The sequence below is a fragment of the Emys orbicularis genome, chromosome 11, assembly GCF_028017835.1.
Source record: "Emys orbicularis isolate rEmyOrb1 chromosome 11, rEmyOrb1.hap1, whole genome shotgun sequence".
NCBI classification, from domain to species: Eukaryota; Metazoa; Chordata; order Testudines; family Emydidae; genus Emys; species Emys orbicularis.
The window spans coordinates 10,248,694-10,259,405 of record NC_088693.1 but is presented as its reverse complement, the minus strand read 5'-3'; positions in this window follow the sequence as shown (position 1 = coordinate 10,259,405).

The following is a 10,712-nucleotide window of genomic DNA, read 5'->3' as shown; positions in this document are numbered from 1 at the left end:
AGGGCCCTGACCGCCAAGCCCCCGTACACGATGTTTAATAAAGATAAGGTCCAGCTCTGCCCACACCCTTCGTTCCTCCCGAAGGTGGTCTCTGCTTATCACATGGGTCAGGTCATTTTTCTGCTGGTCCTCTGCCCCAAGCCCCATGCGTCCAGTGAGGAGCGCCGCCTCTATACGCTGGATGTGAGACGGGCTCTGGCTTTCTACCTGGAGCAGACTAAGCCATTTAGAAAGTTCTCGCAACTGTTCATCGCCTCAGCCAAGCGCATGAAAGGTCGGCCAATCTCCACTCAGCGGCTCTCCAACTGGATCACCTCATGCATCCGTACTTGTTATGACCTGGCGGGAATCCCAATTGTGAAGGCGCACTCGACTCGGGTGCAGGCCTCATCGGCTGCCTTTTTGGCCCATGTCCCCATTCAGGACATTTGTAGGGCTGCCACGTGGTCTTCAGTTCACACATTCACCTTGCACTATGCGATCATCTCCCAGCCCAGGGATGACGCCAGGTTCAGCAGGGCTGTGCTCCGTCCCAAGAATTTGTGAACACCTACCCACCTCCAACAGATATAGCTTGGAATCACCTATTATGGAATACCATGAGCAATGATTCGAAGAAGAAAAGACAGTTACCTTTTCCGTAACTGGTGTTCTTCGAGATGTGTTGCTCATGTCTATTCCACATCCCGCCCTCCTTCACATTTGTCGGAGTTGTCTGGCAAGAAGGAACTGAGGGTGGGGGGAGCGCACAGTGCCCCATATACCGCGCCATGGAGGTGCCATTCCAGGGGTCGCTGGGGCACTCCCTTATGGGTACTGCTAAGAGAAAAACTTCTGGCACCGGTGCACGTGGCGAGCATGCACACCTATTGTGGAATAGACATGAGCAACACATCTATTGTTGATGGGGGGGATTCTTTGTTTATCAGAGGGATAGCTCAGTGGTTTGAGCATTGGCGTGCTAAACCCAGGGTTGTGAGTTCAATCCTTGAGGGGGCCACCTAGGGATCTGGGGCAAAAATCAGTATTTGGTGCTGCTAGTGAAGGCAAGGGGCTGGACTCGATGACCTTTTGAGGTCCCTTCCAGTTCTATGAGATAGGTATATCTCCATATTATCTCGAAGAACACCAGTTACGGAAAAGGTAACTTTCATCCGAAGGAGTGAGGTTTTTACCCACGAAAGCTTATGCCCAAATAAATCTGTTAGTCTTTAAGGTGCCACCAGACTCCTTGTTGTTTTTTTTGGAAAAGGTAACTGTCTTTTTTGGTCTTTGGAAAATGATTTCAGTAGATGTTTCTGGCCTAGTGAGCTAGATCCTGCTGGGATGAGCCCCTTTCTCACTGGAATAGCTTTTCAAGTACACTATTGACTTTCTCCTCCAATCATTCAGCTCTGAAAATGTAACCACCACTTATCCTGCTGTCACAAAGTGCTGCAAAACTGTTTTTAAATGTCACAACAGATTTCTACAGTTTGAAGGTGCTAATCAGATGCCCGCCTCCATGTCCATTAGTAATCTCTGATTTGCAGGAGGCCAGTGTATTTGCTAGACTTAAGCATTTTGGGAGGGGACTGGACCCGTTTTAGGGGTAAGTCTGTTCTTGGTGCAGCTGGGCTGCTGCTTCACTCACAGCTATGACAAAATGAATGCAATACAAAATAGACCCCTCAGGCTGACTTTCTGCACCCTCCACAGCTCTGAGTTTATTGGAATAGCTCTTCCAGCTGAAGGAACTATGCAGACACAGCAGGAAGATATAGCTCAGTCCCATCCATTCCAGCAGGGGGCTCCAGAGCTGCCACCAACATGTACCATCAAGGTAAGTGACAAAACTCCCAACAAACCAGTGTGACAGCTACTAGCCAGTTTCAGGCTTTAGCATGATTTTCATAGACAACGTGTGGAACATTTAATTTGGTTCCTTAAGGGTTAATACACACTGTTGCACTTACGATAGTTGTTATCCAAGAATGACTTCATTCAATTATCCCTCTTTGGCAGTGGAGACCTTACTGTTCTTGGCAGCTTTCTGAAGGAATCATAACATAATGCATACTTTTGTGTTTCCCCTGTGGACATTCAGAGCCACGTTTTAGCAAAAGTTCTTGGTTGCAACATATTCAGATATGTTTTGCTATGGATTTGGGAGCAGAACATCATTTAAAAGAGAGAAGTTTGCTGATGTCATGGGGGAGTCTGAGCCTTTGAAGGTATTGAAAATAGCACAGAGCAACCCCCTTAAGGAGGCAGGAAGTTCGGAACAGAATCCAGCATGGAAGAGAGACCTGCATTGCCTACAGCAACATCCAGTCTAGCAGCATGTACCAAAGCACAATGGCTGAGAAAAGTATGCACTGAAAGTCCACGTCGCAGCTGTGCAGATCTCAGCAACTGAACTGTCTTTGAGTATGGCTATAGATGTAGACCGTGATATAGAATGTGCAGTCGCTCATAGGGGAAGTTGAGCATCAGCCAAATCATAACAAGTAACACATCCAGAGCAGGGGTGGGCAAACTACGGCCCGGCAGACGTTTTAATCCGGCCCTCGAGCTCCTGCCAGCTTGCCCCACTCCGTGCGGCTCCTGGAAGCAAAGACATGTCCCCCCTCTGGCTCCTACCCGTAGGGGCAGCCAGGGGCTCTGCATGCTGCTCCCACTCCAAGCGCCACCCCCGCAGCTCCCATTGGCTGGGAACAGCAGCCACTGGGAGCTGCAGGGGTGGCACCTGCGGATGGGGCAGCGCGCAGAGCTGCCAGGCCACACCTCTGCATAGGAGCCGGAGGGGGACATGCCACTGCTTCTGGGAGCTGCTTGAGGTAAGCGCTGCCCGGAGCCTGCACCCCTGACCCCCTCCCGTGCCACAACCCCCTGCCCCAGCCCTGACCCCCTTGGTCCCAAGCCCAGAGCACCCTCCTGCACCCCCAACTCCCCATCCCAGAGCCCGCATCCCCAGCTGGAGCCCTCACCCCCTACTGCACCCCAACCCCCAATTTCGTGAGCATTCATGGCCCACCATACAATTTCCATACCCAGATGTGGCCCTCGGGCCAAAATGTTTGCCCACTCTGTGTGGAAATAGTGGATTCCCCTAGACCTATCTGCAATAGAAACAACAGATGTAAGGGATTTCTTGAATGGTCTGATTCAGTCCAAGTAAAAGGCCAACACACTCTTAACACCTAGTATATGGAAGGTAGCTTCCTGTGTAGACTGATGCAGCTTAAGGAAAGAAAACTGGAAGGTGAAAAGTCTGGTTAATATGAAATTCAGAAGAAATTTTAGGTAAAAAATTTGGATGGGGTCATACCTTCTCCTTGGAGAACACATTAAATGGAGGGCCTGCTATTAGAGCCCCCATCTCCCCAACCCTCTGAGCAGAAGTGATGGCCACCAAAAAGGCCATCCTCATAGATAAATATAACAATGAGCATGTAGTGGCTCAAAATGCTGTTTCATGAGATGGTTAAGAACAAGGTTGAGATCCCAAAGTGGAGTAGGATCTCTAATTTGTGGAAAAAGATTCATAAGAGCTTTCAGGAACCTCACTGTGGTCAGATGTGCAAAAACTGAGAAACCTTCTACTGGTGAGTGGAAAGCTGTTACTGACACTAAATGAACCTTGATGGAACTTAAGAGACCCGATGTTTTCAATTCCAACAGAGGGTCCTGTGGCACCTTTAAGACTAACAGAAGTATTGGGAGCATAAGCTTTCGTGGGTAAGAACCTCACTTCTTCAGATGCAAGTAATGGAAATCTCCAGAGGCAGGTATAAATCAGTGTGGAGATAACGAGGTTAGTTCAATCAGGGAGGGTGAGGTGCTCTGCTAGCAGTAGAGGTGTGAACACCAAGGGAGGAGAAACTGCTTCTGTAGTTGGATAGCCATTCACAGTCTTTGTTTAATCCTGATCTGATGGTGTCAAATTTGCAAATGAACTGGAGCTCAGCAGTTTCTCTTTGGAGTCTGGTCCTGAAGTTTTTTTGCTGTAAGATGGCTACCTTAACATCTGCTATTGTGTGGCCAGGGAGGTTAAAGTGTTCTCCTACAGGTTTTTGTATATTGCCATTCCTGATATCTGACTTGTGTCCATTTATCCTCTTGCGTAGTGACTGTCCAGTTTGGCCAATGTACATAGCAGAGGGGCATTGCTGGCACATGATGGCATATATAACATTGGTGGACGTGCAGGTGAATGAGCCGGTGATGTTGTAGCTGATCTGGTTAGGTCCTGTGATAGTGCTGCTGGTGTAGATATGTGGGCAGAGTTGGCATCGAGGTTTGTTGCATGGGTTGGTTCCTGAGTTAGAGTTGTTATGGTGCGGTGCGTGGTTGCTGGTGAGAATATGCTTAAGGTTGGCAGGTTGTCTGTGGGCGAGGACAGGCCTGCCTCCCAAGGTCTGTGAAAGTGAGGGGTCATTGTCCAGGATGGGTTGTAGATCACTGATGATGCGTTGGAGAGGTTTAAGCTGAGGGCTGTAGGTGATGGCCAGTGGAGTTCTGTTGGTTTCTTTTTTGGGCCTGTCTTGTAGCAGGAGGCTTCTGGGTACACGTCTGGCTCTGTTGATTTGTTCCTTTATTTCCTTGTGTGGGTATCGTAGTTTTGAGAATGCTTGGTGAAGATCTTGTAGGTGTTGGTCTCTGTCTGAGGGGTTGGAGCAGATGCGGTTGTACCTCAGTGCTTGGCTGTAAACGATGGATCGTGTGGTGTGTCCGGGGTGGAAGCTGGAGGCATGAAGGTAGGCATAGCGGTCGGTGGGTTTTCGGTATAGGGTGGTGTTAACGTGGCCATTGCTTATTTGTACTGTGGTGTCCAGGAAGTGGACCTCCCGTGTAGATTGGTCCAGGCTGAGGTTGATGGTGGGGTGGAAGCTGTTGAAATCATGGTGGAATTCTTCCAGGGTCTCCTTCCCATGGGTCCAGATGATGAAGATGTCATCAATGTAGCGTAGGTAGAGAAGGGGCGTGAGTGGACGAGAGCTGAGGAAGCGTTGTTCCAGGTCAGCCATAAAGATGTTGGCATATTGTGGGGCCATGCGGGTGCCCATAGCGGTGCCACTGGTCTGGAGGTATATATTGTCACCAAATTTGAAATAATTGTGCGTGAGGATAAAGTCACAGAGCTCGGCAATAAGTTGTGCTGTGTCATCATCAGGGATACTGTTCCTGACAGCTTGTATTCCATCTGTGTGTGGGATGTTTGTGTAGAGAGCCTCTACATCCATGGTGGCTAGGATGGTGTTTTCTGGGAGGTCACCAATGCATTGTAGTTTTCTCAGGAAATCTGTGGTGTCACGGAGATAGCTGGGAGTGCTGGTGGCGTAGGGTCTGAGTAGGGAGTCCACATATCCAGACAGTCCTTCAGTGAGAGTGCCAATGCCCGAGATGATGGGGACCCCTCACTTTCATAGACCTTGGGAGGCAGGCCTGTCCTCGCCCACAGACAACCTGCCAACCTTAAGCATATTCTCACCAGCAACCACGCACCGCACCATAACAACTCTAACTCAGGAACCAACCCATGCAACAAACCTCGATGCCAACTCTGCCCACATATCTACACCAGCAGCACTATCACAGGACCTAACCAGATCAGCTACAACATCACCGGCTCATTCACCTGCACGTCCACCAATGTTATATATGCCATCATGTGCCAGCAATGCCCCTCTGCTATGTACATTGGCCAAACTGGACAGTCACTACGCAAGAGGATAAATGGACACAAGTCAGATATCAGGAATGGCAATATACAAAAACCTGTAGGAGAACACTTTAACCTCCCTGGCCACACAATAGCAGATGTTAAGGTAGCCATCTTACAGCAAAAAAACTTCAGGACCAGACTCCAAAGAGAAACTGCTGAGCTCCAGTTCATTTGCAAATTTGACACCATCAGATCAGGATTAAACAAAGACTGTGAATGGCTATCCAACTACAGAAGCAGTTTCTCCTCCCTTGGTGTTCACACCTCTACTGCTAGCAGAGCACCTCACCCTCCCTGATTGAACTAACCTCGTTATCTCCACACTGATTTATACCTGCCTCTGGAGATTTCCATTACTTGCATCTGAAGAAGTGAGGTTCTTACCCACGAAAGCTTATGCTCCCAATACTTCTGTTAGTCTTAAAGGTGCCACAGGACCCTCTGTTGCTTTTTACAGATTCAGACTAACACGGCTACCCCTCTGATACTCAATTCCAACAGTTAATCCAAGATTGTGAAAGAGATGACTGGATAGTTGAAAGATGATGGTGGTTACATCAAAGATGATATCTTCTCCACTTCTGGAGGTAAGCAAATATTGTAGATTCCTTCCTGCTATTTAACAGCACATGTTGTTCTTCCAATGAACAAGATACCTCTAGACCAAAGAACCACTGAGGAGCCATTCTTGGAGTTGTAGAATGTTCAGATTGGGGTGAAGTGTTCAACAAGCATTCTGAGACAACAGTTGAGAACGGATTGGGAGCCGCCACAGAGGATGAGAGATGAATCTGATGAAGTAAAGGAAACCAAACTTGTCTTGGCCAAATTGGTGCAATCAAAAAGACCCTGACTTGGTCCTGCTTGATCTTGTTGAGAACCTTTATAAGCAAGGGAGTTGTTGTATACACTTAAAAAGATCCTTGGTCCATGTAATGAGAAAGGTGTCTCCTAGACATTGGGGATCGAGTCCTTCTTTGGAACCGAATTTTCTGCACCTTGTGTTGGCTGCAGTGGCAAAAAGGGCAACCTTTGGAAACCCCTCAGCTATGAATATTTTGTTGAGGACTTGCAAGGCCAACTCCCATTTGTGACTTAGGGAGAAATGTTTGCTGAGATAGTCTGCCATGGTGTTTTGTATACCTGGGAGGTAAGAAACCAAAGTGACTATCTGGTTGGCTATCCACCAATTCCAGAGCTTTACCACTTTGGTGTCGAGTGAGGAGGAATGTGCTCCTCCTGGATGATTGATATAAGGCATGCTAGCTATGTTGTCTGTCATGATCTTGATTGATTGGGGAAGAAAGTGGAGGCAAGCATTTCTGACTGTCCTTGGCTCCTGCAGATTGATGGGCAAGTGGTTTGCGTTGTGACCATTTGCCGTGGGCTGTGTGGGGAAAAATGTGCTCCCCATCCCAAGAGGGAAGCATCCAGTGTTATGACTGTAAAGGGATTCTGGGTGCTATGCATACACATAATAAGAAACAACCTTTGCCCACTCCCAAAAGCATACAACCTAAATAGACAAAACAAAGGGTGGGAGAAAGGAGGTGGTGTTATCCTCATTTTATAGGTGAGGAGCTGAGATTAAATGACCCCTCAAAGTCACACACAGAGTCCATGGCAGAACCAAGAACTGAACTCATACCTCTTGAGTCCCAAGCCAATGTCTCAGCCACAAGACCAGTCTTCCTCTCAGGTAGTGCTATTGAGATTTTTGGGTGAACAAAACTGTATTCAGTAAAAAACAATTCTATTGACACACAACCTTATAGTGAAAAAAAAATCAACACAATACTAACTGGTAAGCAACTCTATCAATGTGTAATTCCATGGTTTTATTAGTCAATAGGCCTATACTGTTATCAAGCATCCACAAGGAAATGGATTGCCTATAACCCAGTGGCTACAACACTCATCATCTGCCAAACACACACACTCTCCTCCTCTTCAAATTCTTCCTTCTTTTTTCTCCTCATCAATAATTCTCACCTATCTCCCTCCTCTTCTGAACTAAAACAGCAGTGCTTGATCCAAAGCCCACTGAAGTTAACAGAAGTCTTTCTATTGCTTTGAGATCAGTCCCTGTGATGGGGCATACTCCCCACACTGGCCCTGAGGGGACTGAATTAGGCCAAGTGGGATCAATCCAGCCAGCTAGGTTGAAAATGGGGGAAACAAACTGGAGGAAGCTAATTAGAAGAAGGCTCAACTGTGAGGGAACAGGCAGGACTTATATAAAGTCAGGAAATTAGAAGCAGAGGATGCTGCAGGGAGGTAGTCTGCAGTCCTTCCCTGGGAGAAGGGAGTTGAGAGGCTGGCAAACCCAGAGAAGTGGGAAGAGCCAGGAGGTGAGGAAGAGGGTCAGGGAAAGGCAGCATTATGCAGGAGAGAATCACACCTTGCCTGCTGTTTAGAGGGTCCCTGAGCCAGAAATCGGAGTAGAGGGCAGGCTTGGGCTCCCCTTCCAGCCCCTGAGGGAGTGGCACCTGGGTCAGTGAATGGGAGGACTGCCTGAGAATGTTGGTAAGCAGGGACTTTGATACACATCTTCTCCCAAGAAGGGGAAACCACACCGTGACCTGGCCAGAAAGCTGAGCCATGAAGAAGATGCTGCGGATCCTGGAGACTGGGGCTGTGGGGAGAGAGAAAGACAGAGTGCAGAGCGTCGGCTGTGCAGGGGGCACCCCCTGTGGTGAGTACAGCACCCATCGGAGTCCCATATAAGGTCTTAGTTTAATCAAACTAAACTTCTTTTCAAAGCAATGTCTTTGAGAATGTTTCAATGTTGATATGACACCCAAAATTAATATTTATTTACATTTTCTACGTTACTGAAAAATACTGGCAACAAACATGAGTAACCATTTTAATGTCAAACAAGCAGTATGGAAAATAACACACCTCCACAGTAAGATTCCAGTTTTAAAAGAAATTAAGTGGCAGCTATGTTATGTTTACAAGTGTACAGTGGTTTAAACTCTATTTTAAAAAAATAAAAATACATCACATCAGAATATTGCATAAAAAAGTAGAATTTGCCATAAAATAAAAACCAATTTTAAAAATTGCAAAAGTAAAATGCATACAAACTCCAGTAAAACTGAACAGTCTTACAATCTGAGGATAGTTTACAAATCCATACCCATACACACACACACACACAAACCCTCTTATGTTTCTATATGTTTACACGTCAAAAGAAAACCAACTGTGACACATTATTAAAAGCCAATATTTCCATCACATATACTTGTTTCTAAAATATACAGTTGAAGACGAACATCGTAGGGCAAGCAGAATTTTAACCAAGTGAAAATCCTGCTGAGAGACAAGGGGCCAAATTCAGAGGCGATGCTTTACATTTGGCTAAGCAACATACAGGAAAGTACAGTTAGTTAAAGAGTTTGGGATAATCAGAGAGCTGTTAGTGAAATTTTGCTGGGTTTCCATTTAATGATATGAACATAAAGCCCCATGAGGCAAATTCTTGCAACGTGAGAGAGCTCACTATGCTTCTTGCCAAGGGCACTGTAACATGACTCATCAATTTTCAAGAAGCTTCTCTAATTCTTAAAATGTCTGTGTCTCTTTCCTGACCGATACATTTGACACAGATTTAAACCCAAGGTAGTTGTATTAAGTTCATAGGCAATTAGAACAAATGAGGACAATATCAAAGGGCAATCAGAATTTCAAAACCAATTCAAAGGTCAGTTAAATAACCAATGAGTATGACAAGCAGCTCTTAAAAGGTGACTTTGCAGTAGAAGAGCTATGAAAGAAATATAGGCACTGCTGATACATAGCTTAAGATAGAGTGGCTTTAAAACCAGATGACCCACTCACCCTCTGACACCCACCCACCCATCATTTTCTAAGATCATCGATTCGTGGTACACCATCTTTTCCGATCAGTTTGCTTTTGCTGAGGTTACCCATCCTGTCAGAGGCAGTTCTAAATGTATGGAAATATACACTTATATGCCATATATGGGGATCTGATCCCAATAATGCTGTGTGCTCTCAACTCCTGATGACTTCAAAGAGAGCTCAGTAACTCCACAGTATCGGACTCTATGTTCTCAATAAAAAGTCACTTTAATAAAAACCTGAAGAATATATAGGAACACCTCATATTAACAGTATTTTGCAGTTCTAGAGCTAGTGCCTTCCATCAGAGGATCTCGAAACTCCTTACAAACAGCAATTTCAGCATCACAACACCTTAGTGAGGTAGGGAAATATTATATCCATTTTACAGCCGAGGAAACTGAGGCACGAAGAGGTTAAGTGATTTCCCCAAGATCTCATAGTTTGTCAGAGCAAGTCCTGACTCCCAGTCCTGTGCTTTAACAACAAAAGTACCCATCACTTCTACATATGGACCATCTACAAAGGAAAATAATTTCTTTTGACTTTTACATATGGTGGAACTAAGGTTAGAGGGAATGCCACAATCTAGGGGGAAAGCTCTGAATAAGAACAAGTGTTCTGAATAAGAACAGGTGAAAGTCATCCATGAAATTCCAATACTCATTATGAAACAGTGAAAAAATTCACTGAAGCAACATAAAGAAAGTATGTGAGAGTAGGCAAGTGAGGAACACAGGGAAGACAAAACAAATTTATGTTTACTCTCCTGTACGCAAGGTCAATTACTGTCTTCTAAACAAACATCTCAAGGATGACTGCCGAATGGAAGCTTTAACAATTAACCCAGCAATCATATTTCCTGAAGTGTTATGAACACACAACACCTGTGCAGGGAGTGAGGAAGAAATACTGATGCAATAAATTATGTGTTTATAAATTATTTCCAGGTCCAAAATGGAAAAAAAAAATCAGGCAAGCTTTTCAGAAGTGATTTGGTTTTGGGGGCTTTGATTTGTGGGTGCCCATCTTGAAACACCTTAATGACTTCCAGGGGAGAGTGCCAAGCGCCTTCTGAAAATCAGGCCCTTTAAGAGGTCTCAAGTTGGGTTACCAAAAATGGAGACACCCC